This window comes from Lissotriton vulgaris, chromosome 6 (genome assembly GCF_964263255.1).
Source record: "Lissotriton vulgaris chromosome 6, aLisVul1.2, whole genome shotgun sequence".
Lineage (NCBI taxonomy): Eukaryota > Metazoa > Chordata > Amphibia > Caudata > Salamandridae > Lissotriton > Lissotriton vulgaris.
This window is the reverse complement of record NC_141694.1, coordinates 1,195,416,261-1,195,442,844: the sequence shown is the minus strand read 5'-3', so window position 1 is coordinate 1,195,442,844 and position 26,584 is coordinate 1,195,416,261.

Below are 26,584 nucleotides of genomic sequence, written 5' to 3'. Positions count from 1 at the left end.
CAAGAGGTCTGGACCCCTGCTTTTTCATTGGGTACTAAAGCCCTTACTGTTGGGGTCCCATAAGGCGCCGCTCTTAGCCCCACATTGTTTAACATCTACTTAACCCCTTTGGCACATCTGGTAGAATTCTTTGAAGCTAAAATTATATCTCATGCTGATGATACACAGCTGCTCGTCTCCTTTAATGAAGATGAAGATACTGATCCGGATCGCAAGCCTTGCCTGGCTGCAGTTTTCTCTTGAATGTGCCAGAATGTATTGATGTGCCATGCTGATAAGACAGAAGTCCTCCTATTTGGTGTGAACTCACCTTCTGACTTGTGTGCTTGTTGGCCTGAGGGACTTCCCCACCCCCTTGCTTTCTCAAGCTAAAGTAGTAAAACATTTAGGGGTTAAGTTTGATAACCTGCTTTTTTTGCAGCCTCAGGCACGGGCAGTGGTAAAGACCTGTTTCAGACACCTCCATATACTCAATTTGTTTCAGACTTTTACTCCATACCAGCCAGGAAAAGTGTAATTCAGGGCCTTATTGCTTCAAGGCTGGATTCCACTAATATCCTGTATCTGGGGCAGCCAGAATATGTAATCCTAGGCTCCCAGTGCTTCAAAATGCAGCAGCACGGAGGCTTCTAAATCTTCCTTTGAGAACTCAGGGGCATATTACCAAGAACAGGCGATATAATTATCGCTGCTTTATCGGCAGGAAACTGACGCTAAAGAGGCGACAATGGGCTTGATAATATGCCCATGTGAATTCCATTAGCAGCCCAGGTTAACACCAGAACCTGGGCTGCTATGGGAATTCACAAGGGCATATTATCAAGCCCATTATTGCCACTTTAGCGGCAGTTTCCTGCCAATAAAGCAGCGATAATTTTATTGCCTGTTCTTGATAATATGCCCCCAGGTGCTCTCCTTATCTGCATTCTCTTCACTGACTCCAAGTGAGGAACTGGACTGTGTTCACGTCATTAGTTCCTGCCTTAACAGCCTTACATCTAGGAGGTCCTTGATATCTTAAAACTAAAATTAAGTTCTACCTTTCTGCTAGGAAGCTTTGTTCCTCTAGCATGGCTTTTGCAATGGTAGCAAGGATGTATCACTCTAGAACAGATCGTCGCTCTTCCTCTTTCCTGGGACCCTGTGCCTGGAATAAACTTCCCCTGGGCCTCTGCCTAGTAAGTTCTAAACAGATCTTTAAGAGAAAGTTAAAAACCTGGCTCTTTGCTCAGACCTAAGTTCTTACCTGTGAGGACTAATGTCAGGACACTCCTTGGAGCATCTGCATGCTTTATAAATACTAATTCATCATCATACTTGATGCAAACAGATATTAAAAATTGTCCATTACAAGTCAGTTGTACAAAGCTGCAGTAGCTTGAAATGTACAGAAAGATACAGAAATATTCTAGCTTTTCTACTTACTAAGGAGTGCAAAAAATAAACGTATTGTTTCTGCTTGTCATTGTAAAATGTTAAAATAGAGCAGAAGAAAGAAAAGCAATGATTTCCTGCTTTAAACAGCTGCTTTAGTTATGCTCCATGACCTGAACGGCCTTTCGCTTTAGCTGCTGGCTCTGGCTGCGGGCATTGTGAGGTTAGAACTCGACTGTAATAACTTATGATAGTCAAGTTCTGAATGCGTCTCAAGTCACCGAATATTAAGAAATTAGAGACTGCCCTTTATACAGGTGATAGAGCGCTAGACGCTCTTAAATTGTAGGGGGTGCATTATATCCATGTATGAACTGCACTTGTATATATTCAATGTTTGGTTGAACTTTGTGCATATAAAAACAAAGTTTATATATCATCATATGAAAATCCGTAAAATAAAATTGTGACGCTATTCAAAGGATTGATTAGTATTTCGCACGTATTTAGAGAAATCATGCAATTGTGCATGTATATAATATTTAGTGGGTAAACCAAATGTATTCACTGTTATAAGATTCATATAAAGGTCTGTGTAATGAGTGCATATTAAGGAACGTTCTTAGGTTAGCCAGAAATGTAGGCCTAACTTTCGTTTTTCTTAAGGGTTTCATTTCTCCTCGTTTACTCCTAGGTCAGGAGCTCATTAAAATGTATATGTGTAGGAAGTTTTCTTTCCATCCCTACTACAGGTGCAAGAATTCGACCTCATTTTTTTAGATTTAAGAAGATACATGAGAGGAAAGGAAGGCCTTTGAAGAGCTTGGAGAGAGAGAAAGGAGGACATCTTTGGTAACTGGTGAAACTTTGGAACTAAAGTCAGTGGACAGAGCTGTAAAATTAATTGAACGTGGTGGAAAGTTGCTCAAAGAAGGTATTCATGAAATGATGTACCATGTGATCTGTTAGGGGTGTAACTTTTTCTTTTTGTATTAGGCAAGGGGACAGATTTTCAGGACTTCTGCTTTGACTGAGGAAGGAGAGCATCTTAGAACGAGTTCTGTAGCTTTACGCTTCCTGACCCATTTAGCATGAGTGCACTTCTATGGAAGTCAACATGTGCTGCCAGTTGGGAAATTCTTCTGGGAACTAGGAAGGAATGCCACTTTAGAAGTAGAGTAGGGGCAGATTATTCTTTAAATCAGACATAAAAATGAAAAAGGATCTGGACTCTGTGTCAATACTCAGCTCTGCTCTGATTTTGAAATGTTTTGGTCTGTGCTTATTGTGTCGTATGAACTATATTCGTAGGTTGGGCTCTGTATTAGTATTCATGTATCTTTACACCTTGATTTTGAGGTGTGTCTATATTTTGTGGTTTCTGGCTTTTTAATAAATCAACAAAAGCTAAATTCGGAGTCCGTAGTTATTTACATTGATGAGAGGGGAAATGTGTAGTTGGTAAATTGTTTTCTTCTCTTCACACTTCTTAGCAGGCAAAGAATGGAAAGGGGCGACCATTCGGTCCCCCCGAACGTATGGCAGAGTACCACGATCCCCCCGGGAAGCCATCTTGGGCGGGAGGCGAGTCTCGGCTGGTATGCCCGAAGCGGCGTAGCCGGGGCGCGCCTTTTCCCGCCCTGGAGTGGGTTGGCCTAGACACGGACGCGGCTGGCCACGCCCTTGGGCAGGCAGGGGCGGGTTTACGCCTGCCCTGAAGACGGATAAAAGGAGAAGTGAGACCAGAAGGCATCCTCTTGTTCCTGTGCTCTGAAGCTGCACCTCCTCGCTGCACGTGAGCTCGAGACGGAACGAAGAGCCAATTTTGAGCGTTGTAATCATTCTTGTTTGTTTTTCAGATACTCTGTCGGAGAATGCCGAAGAAGGCGGGAAAGCGAATGACTACCGACCAGATGCTGCGTGTTCTCATGAAAGAGGTGACCGACCTGAAGAGGCGAATGGATAAAGACGAGGAAGGTGGACCGAAACGTCCTTTGGCGGGGGCAGCCCCGGGAGGAAAAGGCAAGAGGCCCAGGAGGGGAGCAGCTGGGGGAGACATCCCGGGTCCCAGTACCCCGCTCGAAGCACCCACTCCCGTGCCGGAAGAAGGGAACCCGATTCCCGTAGTGGTCACTCCCGTGTCCGGGGAAGATATGCCGCCCGAACTGGCAGCACAATTAGCAGCGTGGTTGGGTAAAGGTAGCGAGGGCGCCACGGCTGCCGACGCGCAGGTCTTGATGAAGCAACTGCGTGAAACTCGGGAAGCAGCGAAGGTATCCACGCCGGCTGCGGCAGTAGAGAAGTCACAGGGGACTGGTTCCGTCGCAGAGACAGCGTCCGGTTCAGGTAAGCGGCCATTGCCGATTGCGAGGGATGAGTCAGCACCCTCTCGAAGGGAAAAGTTGGGTCAACATGTCCCTGTAGCTATTAAAGAAAAGATATGGGCAGGGGAGTATGTAAACATCTTCTCGTTGCTTACTGATCATTATGAGATGGAGCATGTTAAGGGCCAGAAAGACCTCATGCATCCGAGTGTTTGGCGCGCAAAGATGGCCGCCTTTAAGGTAAATGAAAACATTGGCAACTGGGGCAAAGCGTGGGGGATATTTACATCGATTTTGGGGGAACGAAGGCCAGAATTGCTACCCGAATTGCCGATTTATCAGTCACGGATCATGGGGTACTCTGTATCACACGAGGGTAATCATTGGTTCTGCTATGATAATCTGTTCAGAAAGGCAAAAGAACACGATAAGAATTTAACTTGGGATTGTTATGATTCTGTGTCCTGGTCCAAAATGGAGGATACTGGTATGTTGAAATTGCCATTGGTAGGGAGTAGCGTTGGCGAACCCTCCCGCCAATATGCGGGGACGCCCTTTCGATCAGGTACGGGTAACGACAGTCACTCGAGGCCTACCGGCAATACAGGTAAAAGGGGGGTCTGTTGGAACTTTAACAGGGGTAAATGTACTAGGCCCCAGGGGTCGTGCAAATTTAGACACGAATGTAGTGGGTGTGGGCAATCATCCCATCCTGAGTCCACGTGCAGAGCCAAAACGGGTGATAACGGGGGTAGAGGAAGCGCCAAACAGGTCTAACATAGTCCGAGGGGCGCCTTTACCTACCCCGATTGATACCTTGGCAATGATTCCCTGGCTCAGCGAATACCCGGATCGTACTTCCGCTGGGGTGTTGCGAAACGGTTTTTCATATGGTTTCCGCATCCCAGTGGGGGACTTTCAAGGAATAGAGAAATGTAAAAATCAGATATCGGTCTTGCAGCATACGACCGTGGTACAGGAAAAGATCCGGAAGGAGGTTACTCGAGGTCGAGTCGCCGGTCCGTTTAGTGTACCCCCGGTGGCTAACTTTGTGTGTTCTCCTTTAGGGGTGGTCCCCAAGAAGGACCCGGGGGAGTTTCGGCTGATACATAATTTATCAGCCCCACGTGGTGCTTCCGTAAACGAAGCGATAGACCCGGAAGTGTGTTCGGTGCGGTACGCATCCTTCGATGAGGCCGTAGCCATTTTGAATCGCCTGGGGCCCGGTGCGCTGATGGCAAAATCTGATATCAAGTCAGCGTTCCGGTTGCTCCCGGTACACCCAGACGATCAGCGTCTCCTAGGTTTCATGTTTCAGGGTCATTATTACATGGATAGGTGTATGCCGATGGGGTGCTCTATTTCTTGTGCCTATTTCGAGAAATTCAGTAGTTTCCTACAATGGGTCTTCACAAAGAAGACGGGTTTCCAACATGTTATGCATTATCTTGATGATTTTTTGTTCCTGGGGGCAGCCGGGGATCCGGAATGTGGGCAGGCTTTGGCTGCATTTTGTGTCTTAATGAATCAGTTTGGCGTGCCATTGGCACCAGGTAAGACTGTTGGTCCTTCGACTTGCCTCGAGTTTCTGGGGATCGAGTTGGACTCCGGAGAAGGTTGTTTCCGTTTACCGGGTGACAAAGTGTTAAGGTTCAGGTCATCCCTGCAAATGTGTATAAGTGAATCTAAGGTTAAGCTGCATCAATTACAGCAGTTAGTGGGACAGTTGAATTTTGCCCTGAGAGTTATACCAATGGCCCGTCCCTTTTCCCGCTCGATCGCTCAAGCCATGGTCGGCCTGAAGGAGGGCCATCATCGCACAAGGCTCTCGGCAGAGGTCCGCCAGGACATGCGCATTTGGTTGGCATTTCTGGCGGATTTCAATGGTCGAGTCGTCTGGAGCAAACCGGCCGTGTCCTCGGAGGAGCTGGGGCTGTGGACAGATTCGGCAGGGAGCATAGGTTTTGGTGCCATTTTTAGCACTCGATGGTCTGCACAAAAGTGGCCGGCATGGTGGCATGACAGTGGACTGACAAGTAACATTGCTTTCCTGGAACTTTTCCCCATTTTGGTGGCCCTGAGAACGTGGCCCGAAGGGTTCAGAGATCACTCTGTGGTATTCTGGTCTGACAATATGACCGTGGTTGAGTGTATCAATAGCCAGGCAGCACGATGCAAATGGATTTTGAGGCTGCTCAAGGAAATCGTATTACTGTGTATGCAATTGAATGTGCTATTCAAGGCAAGACATGTTCCTGGGGTTATGAACCAGGCGGCTGATGCCCTTTCTCGTTTTCGTATGCAGGCTTTCTGGGGTTTTCTTCCCACAGCGGACCCGGAGCCGGCACCCTTTCCCGAAGCTCTCTGGTCTCTCGGTGCCCCGAACTTCGTAACCTCGTGGGAGAGAGTTTAGCACCCAGGCCGAGGAAGGCATATGAAGGGGCGTTCCGGTCCTATTTTGCCTTCTTGGGGACTGCTAGAGAGGAGCTTTGGGGTCAGGAGGAATGGGTAGTGAACTTTCTGATGTCTTTACATCTGGCTGGGAAATCGGTGGCCACGGCCCAGAGGCATCGGGCTGCCATTTCCTTTGTTGCTAGGGCTCATGGGATCCAGGACCCGACAGCGTCTTTCGTTGTACAAAAAGCGCTACGTGGGTGGCAACGCCTTGAGGGTCGCAGAGTAGATGAAAGGCGCCCGATAGGTTTGGATAGGTTGGCCCAGTTATTATCCAGACTCCCTGCAACTTGTTCATCTCAGTTTGAGAAAGTGTTATTCCGAGCCGCTTTTACGCTGGCATTTCATGGGGCTATGCGGGTAAGCGAATTAGTGGCAAGGAACAAGCAGGATGTGACGGGAGGGCTGTGCGCAGAGCACGTACAGATCAGAGGGGAGACAATGACTGTCTCGTTTGTGAGGTCCAAGACCGATCAGAGTGGGATGGGTGACTGCATAATCATACGCAGGATTCCCGGGTCCTCCAGGTGCCCGGTTAAGTGTTTAGAGGATTATTTAACACGAAGGGTGGCATCATGGGGGGGGACCTTGTTGAGACACGCTGACGCCACCCCACTGACAAGGTTTCAGTTTCAGCGGGTGCTTGCGATGTCGATTACAGCTGCGGGCTTGGACCCGGGCGAGTTTGGGACCCATTCCTTTCGGATAGGGGCTGCTACAGTGGCTACAGCCAGGGGTCTGAATGTGGAACAAGTTAAACGTGTGGGGCGTTGGTCCTCCAATTGTTATAAGAGGTATGTGCGTTTGCACATGTTGTGAAGCTGTAATGATGTACTCACGCTTCTTGTTTGTTTGGTTTTCAGTTACGCAAGCCTACGAGGCGGGGCGGACTATGCAGTCGACCCAACACCGGGCCAGCGGTCAGACATCACCGGCTGTGAAAAGGGAGGTGTGGGTCGTGGGCCACTCATACGTGAGGCGTGCCGCGGACGTATTCAAGACAGGTGACATGATTCACGTGGCTGGGGAATACGGGTACAGTGTGTCCTTCTACGGAAGGGGCGGTCTCTGTATTGACCAGTTTCAATCGTTTTTCGAGGGTTTGCTAGGGCGGATGAGGTCACCGCCGTCTGTAGTCATAGTACATCTTGGGGGCAATGATTTGGTCACCACTGGTAGACGACTTCTCCTTGAGGCAATGCTTTCCACTGTAAGTTGGTTAGCAAGGAGAGTTCCAGGGTGCACGATTGCGTGGTCCCATATGATCCCACGAAAAGTGTGGCGGGGGGCTTTTTCTGTTTCAGCTTTGAATCATTCTGTAAGGAAAATTAATAACAAAGTGAGTAGGTTGTTCCGTTCCAGTACACTGCATTCTATTTCACATGGTTGTATTAATGGGGACAGTATGTATTTGAGGGATGGTGTGCATTTGTCTCGGGTGGGGAATGAGTTACTCATAGGAGACTTCATAGCTTGGCTGAAGACGTTAAAACATGACCTTTAGGTAGAAGTGTTGTGGGGGGTCCGGATAGCCGGTCAACTATCCGGTCCTGTGGCGGTAAGGTCATGATCGGTGAGCACTAATTGGAAGATCCCTATGAGTGGGCGTCACCCATTACGGATGGGAGCGCGCGGGGGAGGTGGCCATTGGCCCCTCAACGGGGAGGCGGTCCCTTCTAAGGATGGGTCGCCGAAAGGAAAGGAAAGGCGGTCAAGACCCCTTCCTGGATAGGAGGGGTTACAGCCCCCTCCTGGGGAATTTCCCGGGGCCAGGACGTCTGCGACGGCAGATGTGGTAAGTTGTGTGGGGTTTGGGGGGGGGTCTACGCTACCTTCTAGATACCTCACACGAGTCCTCGTACGACCTTTAAGTGGCGTCGAGTTTTATGGGGGCCCCCGTCAAGTCAAGGGAAATTGGTAAGTTGCACTTGAGGTACGCCTCTGTGCCGCCCCTCACAAGTGAGGGGGATATTTCTGGGTTAGAGATCTTGACACCGGTTACGACCTTGCCGTTGGCCCTTAAACGTTAGGATGTACAATTTCAAAATTTCAAGTAAATGTTTTGTAGGATGTTAGTTCGGCTAGGAGGACCTTTGTATTAGAGAATATGTTAAGGTTAGCCAAACATCGCAATGTGGTTATGAAATTGTACATAATATGAAACTGTTAATTTTGTTTTAATTTTGTTTCATATTTTAATAAATACGGCCGGGAGGGTCACTCCCTCCCGTCTTCCAAAAACTTCAGAATTGTTTCCGGTTTCCCATCCTTGGGGATTTGTGTTGAGAGGGGGTGGCGGGTATCTCAGCCATATGGAAAGGGGCGACCATTCGGTCCCCCCGAACGTATGGCAGAGTACCACGATCCCCCCGGGAAGCCATCTTGGGCGGGAGGCGAGTCTCGGCTGGTATGCCCGAAGCGGCGTAGCCGGGGCGCGCCTTTTCCCGCCCTGGAGTGGGTTGGCCTAGACACGGACGCGGCTGGCCACGCCCTTGGGCTGGCAGGGGCGGGTTTACGCCTGCCCTGAAGACGGATAAAAGGAGAAGTGAGACCAGAAGGCATCCTCTTGTTCCTGTGCTCTGAAGCTGCACCTCCTCGCTGCACGTGAGCTCGAGACGGAACGAAGAGACAATTTTGACCCACCCACCAGCCCCTGAAGACAGCGATTGGTTTTGAATTAAGTTTGATGTTAATTCTGATTTTTTCGTTTGCAGGTTGTCGTATTATCGTGATGACTTTGAGTATGCAATAAAGAATGGTCGATTGGTGTTATGTTTCGCAAGTAAAGTAATTCTGCTTTAGTGTCCCTGAGTAAGCATGCATTTAATAAAGTTGTTGTTGCTACTGTCTTTTAAAATTAGTCATTTGTAATTTAGTTAGCATTGTCGTATTTATTTTGGTCGGGCGGTAAGGTCATGATCGGTGAGCACTAATTGGAAGATCCCTATGAGTGGGCGTCACCCATTACGGATGGGAGCGCGCGGGGGAGGTGGCCATTGGCCCCTCAACGGGGAGGCGGTCCCTTCTAAGGATGGGTCGCCGAAAGGAAAGGAAAGGCGGTCAAGACCCCTTCCTGGATAGGAGGGGTTACAGCCCCCTCCTGGGGAATTTCCCGGGGCCAGGACGTCTGCGACGGCAGATGTGGTAAGTTGTGTGGGGTTTGGGGGGGGGTCTACGCTACCTTCTAGATACCTCACACGAGTCCTCGTACGACCTTTAAGTGGCGTCGAGTTTTATGGGGGCCCCCGTCAAGTCAAGGGAAATTGGTAAGTTGCACTTGAGGTACGCCTCTGTGCCGCCCCTCACAAGTGAGGGGGATATTTCTGGGTTAGAGATCTTGACACCGGTTACGACCTTGCCGTTGGCCCTTAAACGTTAGGATGTACAATTTCAAAATTTCAAGTAAATGTTTTGTAGGATGTTAGTTCGGCTAGGAGGACCTTTGTATTAGAGAATATGTTAAGGTTAGCCAAACATCGCAATGTGGTTATGAAATTGTACATAATATGAAACTGTTAATTTTGTTTTAATTTTGTTTCATATTTTAATAAATACGGCCGGGAGGGTCACTCCCTCCCGTCTTCCAAAAACTTCAGAATTGTTTCCGGTTTCCCATCCTTGGGGATTTGTGTTGAGAGGGGGTGGCGGGTATCTCAGCCATAGACCATCGGCCAGAGATTCCTGAGTAAATCTAAGACATAACATTTGGCCCCATCACTGGATTACAGAATCCGAGGGTTTATAAATAATTGTAGACTGTGGGCCCGATGTAGGAGCCTTAATACCGGTCGGAAACGGCCGATTTCGGCCGTTTCCGACCGGTATTAGGGTTTTCTAATATAGGAGCATCCTTTACAGAATCGGTATTTTACCGAATCTGTATTTACAGATTCGGTAAAATTACCGAATCAGTAAATACAGACTCAGTAAAAATACAGATTCTGTAAAAGCAGATGTAGGTAGCACATCTTTGAGTGCCGCAGGCCTTTCAGATTCGGTATTTTACCACCCAATCCAATTGGGTGGTAAAATCCCGAATCCAGGTGTGCATGCACATCTGTGCATGCACACCTGTGCAATGTGACACACAGGCATGCCCTTAGGGCATGTCTGTGTGCCACATGGCACACAAGTCAGGAATTGGGGTGCCAGAGGGTGTCAAAGTGACACCCCTTGCACCCTTGCAAAAATCGGAATTTACCGAATCGGTAAATACTGATTCGGTATTCACCATTGATTCCTATGGGCTTCAAGGCCCATAGGAATCAATGGGGGATACCGATTCTGTATTTACCGAATCGGTAAATACCGAATCTTACAGATTCGGTATTTACCAATTCTGAAATACCTACATGTGCCCCCTTCTATTTTGCAACTTCTTAAATACCGAATCGGTAAAATTCGGTATTTTAGAAGTGGTAAAATAGAATTACCTACATCTAGCCCTGTGTCACTATTAATACACCAGAAGCAATATTCAGCTCTCTTTTACAGACTGTGCTGTACACCAAACTGTAAATGAGGCCCTATGGGGCACATAAATAAAGCCCGCATTTTGCAATTTACAAATAGCAAATTTTACTGAGTCGCTATTTGGGAATTGCACAATGCTATGCATGTAGGAATCGCAAAAAAAATTGAGATTCCTACACATTCCTTAATTACGACTCGCCAATTGCAAATCCTAAAGAAGCAATGGCTTCCCATTCATTCCTATGAGCCTGAGGCCCATAGGAATCAATGGGAATTGCTTGCGCAATGTGCGAGTACTTGCAAATTGCGCATCCAATTCCCATTGATTTCCAAGGGCATGTTTGTGTGCAACATAGAATTTGAAAAATGCACTTTTGTGCATTTTTCTAAGTTTTCACAAATTACCATGAACTTTAAGTTGAGGGTAATTTGCATTTCTTAAAAGCGAAATTGCTATTTTTTTTGTGTTGCACTGCATTTACGGAATCGCAATTCATGCTCCCTGTGAGACTTGGCCCTTTCCCCAGAAATTTTTCGTTTTTTATCCCCTGTTAATTTAGAATGCCCCTATGGAAACAACAGTGTGTAGGCCTTGGGTGGTGCAGAATGCCCTGTTTAGTTTAAAACTAGTGTTGAAATGCAGGTACCTTCTACACCTAACATGGCCGCCACAGACCACTGCTGCAGCAGCGTGGTTTAGAGGGCGCATTCTAGTAGCCAGGGGCAGGCTGGAACCCTCAGGCAATGTATCCATCTTAGCCTGCCAGCCTGTCCACAGGTAGAATGGTGGAACCTCCGGAAGCCTCTGGAACCTTCTGGAAGAGGTGAGGTGACACCAACTGACACCAACTGACACTATCAACTGTCAACTGGCACTATAAAAGGAAAGGGAGGGAACTTTCCAGAAGAGGAGCTGAGGAGAAGACCTGGGGAAGTACCTACGCAGGAGGATAGGCAGTGGGTGTCAGGGCAGGGTCTTATGATGCTGGAATGACAGGGCCTAGTGTGCTGCTTTGCAAGTGTTGAGGTATCCTGTTCCCCCCCCACTGACCTAGCCCCGCGGCAGGGAACCCCCAGGGACCCCTTGAAGGGATTGGCTGAGAAGAACTTGGAACACCAGCCACCAATTTACCCCCCCCTTCAAGGAACAAGAAACCAAGCAACTAAATCAAGAAACAAGTAACCAAGCAACTAAACTAAGGGCACAAGAAACATCACGCCAAGAAGAAAACTAAATCACCACAGGACTTTTGAGGAACTACCCAGGTATTGGCGCTGTGTCGCTCCCTGTGCCCCTCCTGACGCCACCTGGGGTTCCTGCGCTAACCTGCCACTGCTGTGTGGCTTGACCTGTGAACTGCCTTTATTTAAAGTCAGCTACTGCTGAAAGCGCTTTAGTCTATTGGTGTAAGCGCTATTGACTGCCTATATTAAGCGCTGTCTTTTTCCCTCATCTGGAGAAGCGCTGTGCTAGTACCTCAAGTGCTTTCTTGTGTGCCCCCAGAGGAGCGCTGTGAGGAAGAGCGCTGTATTATGCCTCCAAGCGCGTGACTGGCTGGGAAATGCCGTGCCCTGTGGTAGCGCTGTGAGACCTGCTGTAATTGACCAAGCGCTAGGCCTCTGCGCTAACTCTGGACCCAGGCGCTGGACTGTTCCAGGCTATGGTGCCAATGGATGGCTTTCCCCCGCACCTGAAGCGATACAGTGCCTGTACACAGCGCTGTGTTCTGTTCCTCTTATCAGCGCTAGAGTCTGTGTGCCCTGAAAAGCGCCGTATCCTGTGCCCCTGCGGAGCGCTATGAAGTAATTGACCCTTTGGAAGCGCTACTGGTGATTGCTGCCTGGAAGCGCTATACTGCCTGGGAACTGCTGGGCTGACCGAGCGCTGCATGCCCCCCTAAGAAGCGCTGGCATCGTGTGCCATTCAAGCGCTGTGAAGCTTCTCCGAGCTGAAAGCGCTGCTGCCCCACTCACCGCCGCAGCCGAGGCTGCCCTGAGGAGAACTGGAGTTGCCCCGGCAGCCCTCGGTGCCAGGAGAGGGCCGCCATAAAAATTCATGTCAGGCCGCGTTAGGCCCTGAGGCAAGAATCCCTGGTGTGAGGAGAGGACGCCGGTATGTTTAGGAAGGCCCGCGGCGGTCCCTGAAGCTGCAAGGGAGTCGGCGCCTTTGTCTCGTGACGGGGGTGCCGCGTCTAGAGCCGCGCCCCCACCTTGCCTGCTCCTGATCGTCTTTCTGCCCTGAGCCCTCCGTGAGAGGACTCGTGCCCAGGAAGGAGGGGGAACTTGGAATCACCGCGGAGGAGTGGAGCCTCCTCCGACTTGCCCCCACGGGTTTTCCTGCTGCCTCGCGACCGGCGCTGGTGCTAACAGCTCCTTTCTGCACCGCGCCCGGTCGAGCGAGGCCCCCAAGGAATGCGCAAGGGCCCGGAAGGGCCGAACAATAAGGTAACTCCCTAGGGGAGGCGGGCGGAAGGCCGGAAGAGGCCCCGAGAACCCCCTCCCCTGGGAAAGCTGTGACTGGGTCCCGTTGGCCCCCCCCTCCCAAGAGCCTCGAGTGTGGTGAGGCCTTACCGGAGCCTAGACCACTGGGGGGCCCGGATTTATAAAAGTGAACCCCTAACTAAGGGAGGAGATATTAATCAGAAGACCAGTTAGAATGAAATGTTGGTCATTGCCACAGAAGGTGTTGGTTACATATGTTAGGGAATGCTTGTGCTAGCCTAAAGGAAGGTTCTGTTCTGGCATACTAAGATGGGGCCTGGGTTCTAATAACCTGTACATATCTAATTGAATGCCGGTTACTGTAGCCTTATACATGGTTTGTTTTTGACTAAATGAAATGACCAGTCTAGCCTGGTGCATGGGTTATCCCATCTAACTGAAGTGCTCACCTGTCCTAGTGGCCCCATTCAATGTTAGAAGCCCCAGAATATGTATGAAGTGCTCAGACCAAGTGCATGCATCCAATGTAGTACAGATTTTCTACAAATGTATGGGTCTCCTTGCCTGTTGAGTACTGGAATGGGAGTAATCCTCTAATGAGAGATGGATTCCTAATTAAGGAACTGGTTATTGTTATCTAAAGGAAATGGGTGGGCCCTACATGGTGAATTGGGATCCAAGTTCTAATGGGATGTTTACCCAGTGAGGTGTTTACCTAAAAGGATACCCGTTCTTGCTATAAAAAAGGCCTATGTTTGAGTTCTAGGGTAATGTTGATTCCTGATTAGGGAAGGGCTGCTACCCTTCCCCTGAAGTGTTTACTCCTGATTAAGGAGAGGTTTTACCTTGGTTAACTAACTGTTCTACACAAGGAAATGTTTGACCTACACTTAAGGAACCGTTTATTCCACCATAGGGCAACTGTTAATTAATTGCCTAGTTATTTCATGTCTACTGAAATGTAGCCTGAGTTTAAAAGGACAGGAATTGCCTATGGTTGACTCCTGAAATGTTTATTCCTGAGTAAGAAACGGTTTACCCTTACCTACTGAAATACATGGCTCCAATCTAGGAAAACTACATAAGGAGGTGTTTACTTAAGGGGATGCCATCCTTGTTGCATGAAATGCATATTCCTGATTGCTGAAATGTTTTCTTCCACGTAGTACTAAATTTACTAGAAAAGCTTACTGTTATTTATTGACATGCTTCCTGTTATAATTCCTTAATGTACTACTTTCAGGCGTTGGCTCAGAACAAGACTGAGGTCAGGCCTGTGCTCTTCAAATATTTATTTATCTAATAATTAATATTTATTGCATATTCAAGGTTCATTCATCTAGAATTTATTCCAGAGAAATACAACATATGTATTTGTAGAGGTAAATTGAAAAGCTAATGTTATAATGAATTTCTTCTACCCTGATCCTGCTCCATCTACTTGATTATCTATTTGAATAAAGTTAACTTGAGTTTTTACACAAACTCACTGGAGTGGTGTCACTAATTGCGTGCCTAGGTTTCTGACTCCGTGGTTGCGTGTGCTGCATGGTTGCTTAACACATAAGCTTTCTGATGCCTACCCGCTCGTGCCATGCTACCTTAGGGGACTGGTGACCCCAGTTCCAACATATTGGTGTCGAGCGGTGGGATCCGGGACTTGTGGCCATGCAGCACCCTCCATTGGGACAGGGTGCACAGCAATTGGGCTGCACAATTATTGTGTGTAAGCCAAAGTAATCGACCCCTCCACTGTCTAGCCTGTAGAGTGTATCAAGATCTGTTTGACCTAAACCTGTCACCCACGTCCTGGTATCTTTTCCTAGATTCATCTGAGTCCCCACCTGGCATAATGGAGTTTTGTCAGGGGATGGGGGTGCCTGTTGGGCGGAGAACCGGGAAGAAGGAACTCCGTACCGCTTTGAGGGCATGGGTAGGAGCCCACCCAGAGGGGAGAGGGGATGGGGGACAGGAGGGGCAGGTCACACCCAGGGAGGCGGGCACACCAGAGAACCTTGGAAGGGGGTGTGTGTCGTCAGAGAGGTTAGAGCATGAGAGGGAGAGTGAGAGCCTTGCAATGATGGATGAGAGGAAGCTGGTGCACAAGCTTCAGCTAGAAGAGTTAGAGCTGAAGGCCTTGGAATTCTGTGTACCAGGTGCTTCCATGGTGGCAGCGTACCCGAGGTTCGGGGTTTGGACCAGTCACAGGGGGAAGGACCTGGACTGGGGTTTCAGGATCAGGAATTGCCTGACCTGGAGGGTGGGGTACCAGTAACTATGGACCCTACCGGTGTGACTTCCAGGGGTGCCTATCCGGGGAGGAGGGTGCGGAACCCTGGAAGGGGGTGCAGAGGGAGGAAGGACTCTCCTCTGGCACCGGTCCAGCCATGGGGTTAAGATCCTGGGTTGGGTGGCCAGGTTCAGGGGTTGCCTGACCTGGCGGGAGGAATCTCTGTATTCAGAGTTCCTCCGGTTGTGACTCCCAGGGGTGTCCCGAGGTGCCCCAGCTGTGGTCACTGGGCCTGGCGTGTGCTTTAAGAGGACACCAGGTTGGGAGACTAGGCTGTCCCGATGTGTCATCTAGGAGGGAGGGTGCGGAACCCTGGGAGGGGGTGCAGGGAGAGGTAAGTCTCGCCCCTGTCACCAATTCAACTTAAGGGTTTAGACCCTAGGTTGAGGAGGAGAGTGGAAAAAGGTACCACGGGCCTGGGGCGACTGCCCCCCACTCTGGGAGAGAGTAAGGGCCAGAGACATCCGGATTGGAGGTCTGTCCTGGCCGCATCCCACTAGGAACACCAGTGGGGTGGTTGGATTAGCGAGGATGTCATGGTGGTATTGGGCCTGCGTCCACCTTTTTCCGCCCCAAGCAGGGAAGCCCGTCAAGGGAATGATCAGTCTACCCTGGCTTTTGGCTGGGGGGGAGATGTGTGAGACTTGGCCCTTTCCCCAGAAATTTTTCGTTTTTTATCCCCTGTTAATTTAGAATGCCCCTATGGAAACAACAGTGTGTAGGCCTTGGGTGGTGCAGAATGCCCTGTTTAGTTTAAAACTAGTGTTGAAATGCAGGTACCTTCTACACCTAACATGGCCGCCACAGACCACTGCTGCAGCAGCGTGGTTTAGAGGGCGCATTCTAGTAGCCAGGGGCAGGCTGGAACCCTCAGGCAATGTATCCATCTAAGCCTGCCAGCCTGTCCACAGGTAGAATGGTGGAACCTCCGGAAGCCTCTGGAACCTTCTGGAAGAGGTGAGGTGACACCAACTGACACCAACTGACACTATCAACTGTCAACTGGCACTATAAAAGGAAAGGGAGGGAACTTTCCAGAAGAGGAGCTGAGGAGAAGACCTGGGGAAGTACCTACGCAGGAGGATAGGCAGTGGGGGTCAGGGCAGGGTCTTATGATGCTGGAATGACAGGGCCTAGTGTGCTGCTTTGCAAGTGTTGAGGTATCCTGTTCCCCCCCCACTGACCTAGCCCCGTGGCAGGGAACCCCCAGGGACCCCTTGAAGGGATTGGCTGAGAAGAACTTGGAACACCAGCCACCAATTTACCCCCCCCTTCAAGGAACAAGAAACCAAGCAACTAAATCAAGAAACAAGTAACCAAGCAACTAAACTAAGGGCACAAGAAACATCACGCCAAGAAGAAAACTAAATCACCACAGGACTTTTGAGGAACTACCCAGGTATTGGCGCTGTGTCGCTCCCTGTGCCCCTCCTGACGCCACCTGGGGTTCCTGCGCTAACCTGCCACTGCTGTGTGGCTTGACCTGTGAACTGCCTTTATTTAAAGTCAGCTACTGCTGAAAGCGCTTTAGTCTATTGGTGTAAGCGCTATTGACTGCCTATATTAAGCGCTGTCTTTTTCCCTCATCTGGAGAAGCGCTGTGCTAGTACCTCAAGTGCTTTCTTGTGTGCCCCCAGAGGAGCGCTGTGAGGAAGAGCGCTGTATTATGCCTCCAAGCGCGTGACTGGCTGGGAAATGCCGTGCCCTGTGGTAGCGCTGTGAGACCTGCTGTAATTGACCAAGCGCTAGGCCTCTGCGCTAACTCTGGACCCAGGCGCTGGACTGTTCCAGGCTATGGTGCCAATGGATGGCTTTCCCCCGCACCTGAAGCGATACAGTGCCTGTACACAGCGCTGTGTTCTGTTCCTCTTATCAGCGCTAGAGTCTGTGTGCCCTGAAAAGCGCCGTATCCTGTGCCCCTGCGGAGCGCTATGAAGTAATTGACCCTTTGGAAGCGCTACTGGTGATTGCTGCCTGGAAGCGCTATACTGCCTGGGAACTGCTGGGCTGACCGAGCGCTGCATGCCCCCCTAAGAAGCGCTGGCATCGTGTGCCATTCAAGCGCTGTGAAGCTTCTCCGCGCTGAAAGCGCTGCTGCCCCACTCACCGCCGCAGCCGAGGCTGCCCTGAGGAGAACTGGAGTTGCCCCGGCAGCCCTCGGTGCCAGGAGAGGGCCGCCATAAAAATTCATGTCAGGCCGCGTTAGGCCCTGAGGCAAGAATCCCTGGTGTGAGGAGAGGACGCCGGTATGTTTAGGAAGGCCCGCGGCGGTCCCTGAAGCTGCAAGGGAGTCGGCGCCTTTGTCACGTGACGGGGGTGCCGCGTCTAGAGCCGCGCCCCCACCTTGCCTGCTCCTGATCGTCTTTCTGCCCTGAGCCCTCCGTGAGAGGACTCGTGCCCAGGAAGGAGGGGGAACTTGGAATCACCGCGGAGGAGTGGAGCCTCCTCCGACTTGCCCCCACGGGTTTTCCTGCTGCCTCGCGACCGGCGCTGGTGCTAACAGCTCCTTTCTGCACCGCGCCCGGTCGAGCGAGGCCCCCAAGGAATGCGCAAGGGCCCGGAAGGGCCGAACAATAAGGTAACTCCCTAGGGGAGGCGGGCGGAAGGCCGGAAGAGGCCCCGAGAACCCCCTCCCCTGGGAAAGCTGTGACTGGGTCCCGTTGGCCCCCCCCTCCCAAGAGCCTCGAGTGTGGTGAGGCCTTACCGGAGCCTAGACCACTGGGGGGCCCGGATTTATAAAAGTGAACCCCTAACTAAGGGAGGAGATATTAATCAGAAGACCAGTTAGAATGAAATGTTGGTCATTGCCACAGAAGGTGTTGGTTACATATGTTAGGGAATGCTTGTGCTAGCCTAAAGGAAGGTTCTGTTCTGGCATACTAAGATGGGGCCTGGGTTCTAATAACCTGTACATATCTAATTGAATGCCGGTTACTGTAGCCTTATACATGGTTTGTTTTTGACTAAATGAAATGACCAGTCTAGCCTGGTGCATGGGTTATCCCATCTAACTGAAGTGCTCACCTGTCCTAGTGGCCCCATTCAATGTTAGAAGCCCCAGAATATGTATGAAGTGCTCAGACCAAGTGCATGCATCCAATGTAGTACAGATTTTCTACAAATGTATGGGTCTCCTTGCCTGTTGAGTACTGGAATGGGAGTAATCCTCTAATGAGAGATGGATTCCTAATTAAGGAACTGGTTATTGTTATCTAAAGGAAATGGGTGGGCCCTACATGGTGAATTGGGATCCAAGTTCTAATGGGATGTTTACCCAGTGAGGTGGTTACCTAAAAGGATACCCGTTCTTGCTATAAAAAAGGCCTATGTTTGAGTTCTAGGGTAATGTTGATTCCTGATTAGGGAAGGGCTGCTACCCTTCCCCTGAAGTGTTTACTCCTGATTAAGGAGAGGTTTTACCTTGGTTAACTAACTGTTCTACACAAGGAAATGTTTGACCTACACTTAAGGAACCGTTTATTCCACCATAGGGCAACTGTTAATTAATTGCCTAGTTATTTCATGTCTACTGAAATGTAGCCTGAGTTTAAAAGGACAGGAATTGCCTATGGTTGACTCCTGAAATGTTTATTCCTGAGTAAGAAACGGTTTACCCTTACCTACTGAAATACATGGCTCCAATCTAGGAAAACTACATAAGGAGGTGTTTACTTAAGGGGATGCCATCCTTGTTGCATGAAATGCATATTCCTGATTGCTGAAATGTTTTCTTCCACGTAGTACTAAATTTACTAGAAAAGCTTACTGTTATTTATTGACATGCTTCCTGTTATAATTCCTTAATGTACTACTTTCAGGCGCTGGCTCAGAACAAGACTGAGGTCAGGCCTGTGCTCTTCAAATATTTATTTATCTAATAATTAATATTTATTGCATATTCAAGGTTCATTCATCTAGAATTTATTCCAGAGAAATACAACATATGTATTTGTAGAGGTAAATTGAAAAGCTAATGTTATAATGAATTTCTTCTACCCTGATCCTGCTCCATCTACTTGATTATCTATTTGAATAAAGTTAACTTGAGTTTTTACACAAACTCACTGGAGTGGTGTCACTAATTGCGTGCCTAGGTTTCTGACTCCGTGGTTGCGTGTGCTGCATGGTTGCTTAACACATAAGCTTTCTGATGCCTACCCGCTCGTGCCATGCTACCCTAGGGGACTGGTGACCCCAGTTCCAACACTCCCCTACATGCAATTGCAATTTAAGTAATAGCAAATTTTGTGATTACTTAAATTGCGATTTTTGTATTTGGGATGATGCATCCCAGATGCAAAAATTGCGGTCGCAAGGAGGCTGCAACCACAAAAAACATTGATGCATGCGCCCCTGTGCCCCTTTGTTCCTTCGGTAGTAGTTGCATTCCTGGCAAATATCAATATTGCAGTTGTATCTAGGGGTGTGCAATTGCAGCACCTTGCTGAGAATTGGGCCTCAAATTTGAATAATATAGTAATAGTGTGAGTTTTCCCAATTTCAAAGTGCACTAACATGTGGGCTATTTGCTCGCATCATTTGAAGGAGGCTTTTTTCTGCCCACAGAGTGCACAATTGCCTCACCATTTAACACCAAGCACAGACTGCCATATGTACCCGGATCTGGATAAGATCAGTGGTGGATTGAAGGCTCAGTGTGCTTTTCCGAGACGTGGGACATTTGAAAGTTGACGTCAGCTTCATCTCAATACAGGTGTGGGTCGTGTTTCTATTTCTGTAACATAAATAATAAAATCCATTTATTTGAAAAAAGGAAGACAAACACTCCGCCGTTCTCTTTTTTGACACAATGTTTTCTTTAACATTTGTTTAATGAGCTTTTTTTTTTTAGATGTATTTCACCGAGACATCACACCAGTGCTGCGTTTTTTCTAATTAGGGCTTTGTTTACACAAGACATCAAAGTCTAACGCTGCAAATCACTTCCCCCCTGATGTTCACTTTCTGCCCACGGAGTCTTTAGTTTTTCTGCTTCAGTTCCGATGCTTGTGGCCAAAGCTTTGTTTCTAATATTTTGTCAAAGGAAGATACCGCTAGCACAGAGTAACAAGAAGAAAGACTTGCATTCTTTAATATGGTTGAGAAACAAACAAGGGCAAACTTCCACTGTATCATATTAAGAATGCTAAAGATAGAAAAAAGAAAATAACTGCTGATTTAAACTGAAATGAAGGGCATGTCCAAAATATTACTCATACCAAGCTGCTCCGAAAATTACACACAACCAGCCACTCCAGTTCCTCCCCAAATCCATAATATACACGAGGTGCAGGAAAAATATCAACCAAGTGAAACAAAATTGCCTTCCGCGATAGACATGTTCCCGATTTTTTTTTTTAAGTGTTACAAAGCAGAAGAGGCAGATGTCAAGAAAGACAATATTGGAGACAACATGCATAGGCTTTCTCATGTAGAGACCAATGGCACAGAGCATTTCCCATACAACAGCATGGAGGACACAATTAATCAATGGAGGTCAGAGTTCATTGAACTGAAAAGTTCTAACTGACAGTATTTCATTTCCTCCATCTGCTTAATTTCTAAGAAAAACTCTGGAATATCACACTTCCAAATAGTTCGCAGCCAGATCTCAGGTGCTATAATACATTATTTCATTATTTCATTTAACAGTTTGCACTCCACCAGCCTCTGGCAGGTTTCATCGCATATTTAACGGTAGAACAGAAGTCCTTCGATACTGATTAAACATTTCTACTACATGAAAACAGTTCAAAATGTCAACATGCGCTACTTTTTGCTCTCATCATTAACATGCTATTCCTGGCAGCTCTAGCAATCTCTTACTGGGTAAGCTTTCATTGGTGCAGCAAGTGCAGTGGCGCCGTGGTGCAGAGGACTGAGGGCACACATAACCCTCATTATTATTATATTTTACAGTTCAAACTGTGACCAAGGGGCATTGACGTTGACTCGCCAAAATGTCTGGGGTAGTTGTAGTGATATCACAAACCCTTTGACCTAAATGACATCACAGAAGTGACATCATCATGACCTTTGACCCAAAATCTTCCCATGAAGGATGTCACATGATCTTGAATAGATGACCAGGGACATCCTAAGGATTTCGGGGGCCCTGGGCCAAACGTATTTTGGGGGCCCCTACTAATTAATGAACCAGTTTCAGCTCTTTCATGCCCTCTTTGGCCGCGTCGTGTACCGTGCACAGGCCAAATTCTAAATGTGTTCAAAGATATTGATGTGTGTTTTCAATATTGTAACACAGCAGAAGCTCACTAATATCACTGCAAATAATCTCCATGACACCCCCCATTTCTCGCTTGTAATGTCCTATTGTGATCTAAAAGAACTTTTATTATGGATGTTCCCTGAAAGAGAAATACAACAGTTAATGTAAATTGATACTTGTATAGCGCACTACTCACCTGCAAGGGTCTCAAGGCGCTTGTACGAATACCGCTGTGGAACCCATCCTAGCTTTCCCTGTGAGGCGTCCACTCCTGGGCACCCCCAAGGTGGAGGCCAGGCATCCTTAGCGTTTTGGGGGCCGTTGTGGAGATTAAGCAAGCTATTGCCCAGAGTTGCAGAGTAGGACTCCATGATTGGAATAGGCACCGAGGCGAGAATTATCAGGTCCGTGGAATTTTTGAGCCCAAAACCCGCCGAGGCAGGGAATTGAACCCTGGTCCCGGGCTAGACTTCTGCATCAGGGTCTGCCGCTCTAACCATTGAGCCACACTTCTCCACTTCATTGATGAATGTCTATAATAGAGTCTTACACATCACCCGCATTATCTTTTTTTAAAGGAAAATGGTATTTAAAACAATCTGTTCCAGAATTATTGAATGTCATCAGGGCAAGACTCTCTGTAGAACCAAGCTGGCTTTATCAGGGGGCTCCCTGAAAGTATGGGGTCCTGGCCCAGAGTCCACTTTGCCCATGCCATAAAACGTCTCTGTGATTACAATTAATTGACATTGAGAAGTTCAATAATACCTGCACAGCTGATGTACCAATACAAAAGTCTATTTTAGATACCACATATATTAGAGTGTTGATATGCTATGCCAGGGGTACCTTACTGCCGTCTCTTTGTAATAAACTAAAGTATTATTTTGTTGTTATGTATTCATCTCAAGAATATATACTGCCACAAAACTATACTGGGAGCCTAAATTATTTTACAGGTTTTATTCAAAAACATACTTTTTTATGCATTCACAATAATGAAACATAGCAACAATTTGTTTACAAATGTTCATTTCATCACGGGTACCCTCTATTTCCAAAAATGATACACAATATGACAGTGCCAAAATGTTGCCATTAGTGCTCTGCATAAATCATGGATGCATCTTTGAGTTTGCGCTGTGGTCAAGCTTAGGTTTGTTACCTAACTTTTGCAGGTAAGCCAAGTTTATAAGCATGACTAACACCGTGATTGTTTAGGAATGGCACCCTAAGAGTCCTTTGTGAGCCAATCATTTATTGAACAAGTGCTAGGAATTAATGTATAATGCATAGAGTATGTCCCTTTTAAAATACATTAGTTCCTTCAGGTAAACACTAGTGGCATCCTGATTGAGTGACTGCTCCAATCCAACCACTGGTTTTGTTTTGGATTTGTATACCACTATTATTATTTGCTTACTCTACACCCCAATTTCTTTATGTTAGGCACACATTTACACATACAATGTCCTGAAGAAAGCAGCCACACATCTGTTAAGGGTATAAGGCTGAAACATGTCAACCAATCTTCTCACTCTATGATAGGTCAATCCCTCCTATCATAGCCTGTTTTGAATCCTGGCCGAGGGACGCCCCAAAAATATTCCTTGTGCACTCTGTAGTTAGGTTTATCTCACATTTGCAGTTGCTTTGTAATTCCTCACCACACCTTGCTCACATAAAGGTTTAGTATTGTTGTGCAGTTCCTATATCCCTGATAGGTTCTGCACATTGGAATAATATACACTATGGTTTTGACATAGGACTGAGGTCAGTATGTCTCTATGAGTCCATTAAACTTAATTACTTGTGTGTGCCAGCTAACTCAGAGGTCACTAGAAACTTCTCGAATGAACAAGAAGGGATTAGTTTCTGACAACAGCATAAACATGACAACTTTGTTTCCCTTAGAATCGGAACAGTCTCTTCAGAGTCGTGGAAACAATAGATAACCGTTTCACTCAGTCAAGCATGCATGCTTCATTTCTACAGAGTTGCACAGAAATAGATAGATAGGCGTTTCAATAGAAACGGTTTATTGAACAGTCTTATTTCTCATGCAAGAGATATGAACTGCTACAATCGTAAGACAGAATGCGAAGTATAATACGTACAGCGTTAGCAGTAGGATTAAATAATACTGCAATAGCATGGTCTGTAGCTATGAAATAAATTCATAAAAATGCATACATAAATAATACAGGCTAAAATACTCATCTGGTGCTTCTAAAATAATCCTACCCCAGTGTACCTAACCTAAGTGTAGTACAAGGGAAGAAGTGGGTACTGTTCAGCCATAGTTTAGTTTAGCTATAGTTTAGTTTAACTATAGTTGCCAAGAGTCCCTCTAGGTTCTAGTCTGCTTCATACCTTAGAATTAGAGAGGTTGGAATCTCTTTTCCAGGTCTCGATCTCTAACACCCCGCACGGGCAGTCAGAAACACTGGAGCTGGATTTTCGGAGAGGAGGATGGCAGCAGCTGGTCAGTGTGTCAGTTGGGAACTGGACTTCCTTCCGAACTTGCCGTGGCGAACCGCGTCTTGCAAGTAGGCAGTCGAACCGTGGACCGAACCATGGTTTGCCATGGCAAGTGAAGGCATAGTTATACCTTCAAGGTGTTTAGGAATGCCAGTATTGATGTAAAAGTCGGGCATAAGAACGTCATGAATGAACCCCTAAAGAATAGATGTTCATGCATAATAAATGAGTTGTTGGAGAAATCAATACCAAGCAAGGGGAAGTCGTCAAGGCTTAAGAGTCTGGTTTTCCAAGAACTTGTTGTGACGTAGATGAATGAATGTAGGTAGCCATGCCTGTATTTGGTTAGCATGAAGAATGCCTAAATAAGGGCTCGATTTCTATGCCTAAATAGGGGCAATCTGAATGGTACCTATATAAGGGCAGAAATCATGAAATTCATAAGGAATCTAAATCGACACACAACACCCACTCCACTTTCGTATGTACGACGTTACGAATTTCTAAACATGTCAACATATCTAAAACATAGCTACATATGGATGGCAAAGAACATGTCTAAAAATACATTGTAAAAAATGCATTTAAAACTGTTGTGATGCATAAAATGCAATGGCGCTGTACATATTAAAGTAGTGTTTCATTCTAAGCATATGTAGACATTTGCATGCTACACGAATGAATCATATACATATATACATTATGAAATGGCTTGTAAATATAGAAGAAAAAGGGCCAAAACTGTTTCCTTTCAGATTACGTAATCATTTAGTTGTGGACAAGGTCATATATTGACTCTGGAAGTATTACAAAAAATTCTTGTTCGCAATGAATAGTTCTACTATAAGCAGATTACTTGTGCCAAAAAATGAAGAAAAAAAAATTTGGAAAAAAAATTAATCATAGGAAAAGTTCCAAAGTTAGTCCCTTGTTTTTAAAATACTCAAGGTCAAATTCTTAGGGGCTTATTTATGAGCCCTTGCGTCACTGTTACGCTGCTAGTGCGTCACTTTTTGTAACGCATCAGCGGAGTAAAAAATGTGCCTTGTTGCACCATATTTACAAAGTGAGGCATCTAGGTAGATGTGTCACTTTGTAATCCCCTGCTTCACATTATGCCTGCGCCAGGTATAATTATGCAAGGGGGCGTTTTGACGCAAGAAAGAGTCAGAGAAGTGATGCAGTGAAATCTATAAGATTTAACTGCGCCATTTCTTGGACGCTAATGCGTCAAAGTCTCACGCCTGCCTCATGGCTGGCGTAAGACTGACGCAGGCACTAACAACATGGGACTTGCCCATGGGAAAGTACACATTGCTGGAGTTATGTCACTTTTGTGACACACTCCAGCAATGCGTCACTTTTGCGCCTACAGATACGTCAGAAATACTGACGTATCTGTAACTCCTTGCGACATGATGCGTCATACTGTAAATATGACGCATCGTTAGTGTCGCGGGGAGAGCACAGTAAAAAGTGACGCATCGCTGTTTTCACGCAGCGATGCATCACTTTCCATAAATGAGGCCCAAATTGTTTCAGAACAGCGTGTGCCAAAATCAAAAGTCATTGTTAGGGCTTGGAGAAAACATGAAATATTCTATGTCTATAGACAAAAATTCATCTACCATTGTAGGTGAAAATTGGATCACCTCGTTAGGAAGATTATTCGTATATAGATGAGAAGCATCGCCGTCATCATTGGTCGCATCAGCAATGTTCGTATCGGATGTTACCTAAATGCCTGTTGTTTCCTCTCGTACCTCAGCAGTAGCAATTTGCGTCTGTGAGATCTCAATGAATACCGTCATCAGGATTGGGAGCCACTGGTGACAACACAGAGCATGGGCCGATACCGGATCCAGCAGAGTATCGATATCCAAAGACATTACTGCTGGGAGTGTTAGACAGATGTCTAGCACGCATTCTTCACCGCAAAGCAGGCAGTGTAGAACAGGTAAGATGCAATCTTGCCAGATTGGTCTGAATTACAGAAACCATGTGGCATTTAATTCTCGCAGACAAGGTAAACCTAAAATTTTGACGATGCGCTGACAACACATCTCCAATAGAGCTCTCTTTATGGTGCTTGGAGGGGCGCTGGTGATTTGGCTTGCCATATCGTAGCAGTAGGAGCAAAAATAGGATTCCTGCAACAAATCCAAAAAGTAGGGCAGTCCGTCAAACACAGAGTGCACGAAGTTTGGAAATATTCAGAGGACTGCTTGAAAAGGTGCTAAAATTCCTGAAAACATGTACAACACCGGTCGTATTAGACATGTTTAAGATACGTTCCAACATTTCTGAGAAATGTATAGGGAAGTTTGTATTCAAAAGGGCATGTATCTCGACAGAAGTCCTTGCGACTTGTAGATCATAGGTTTCTTTGGCCGAGGTCAGTGGCACAGTTTTTTGTAAAAGAATGGCTTTCATTCTGCTTTGATATCAATTTGTATAGAAGAGATGTTCTCTGAAGGCCATAAAGGCGACTCCCAGGCTGTCTTGGTTTGTGAAAAC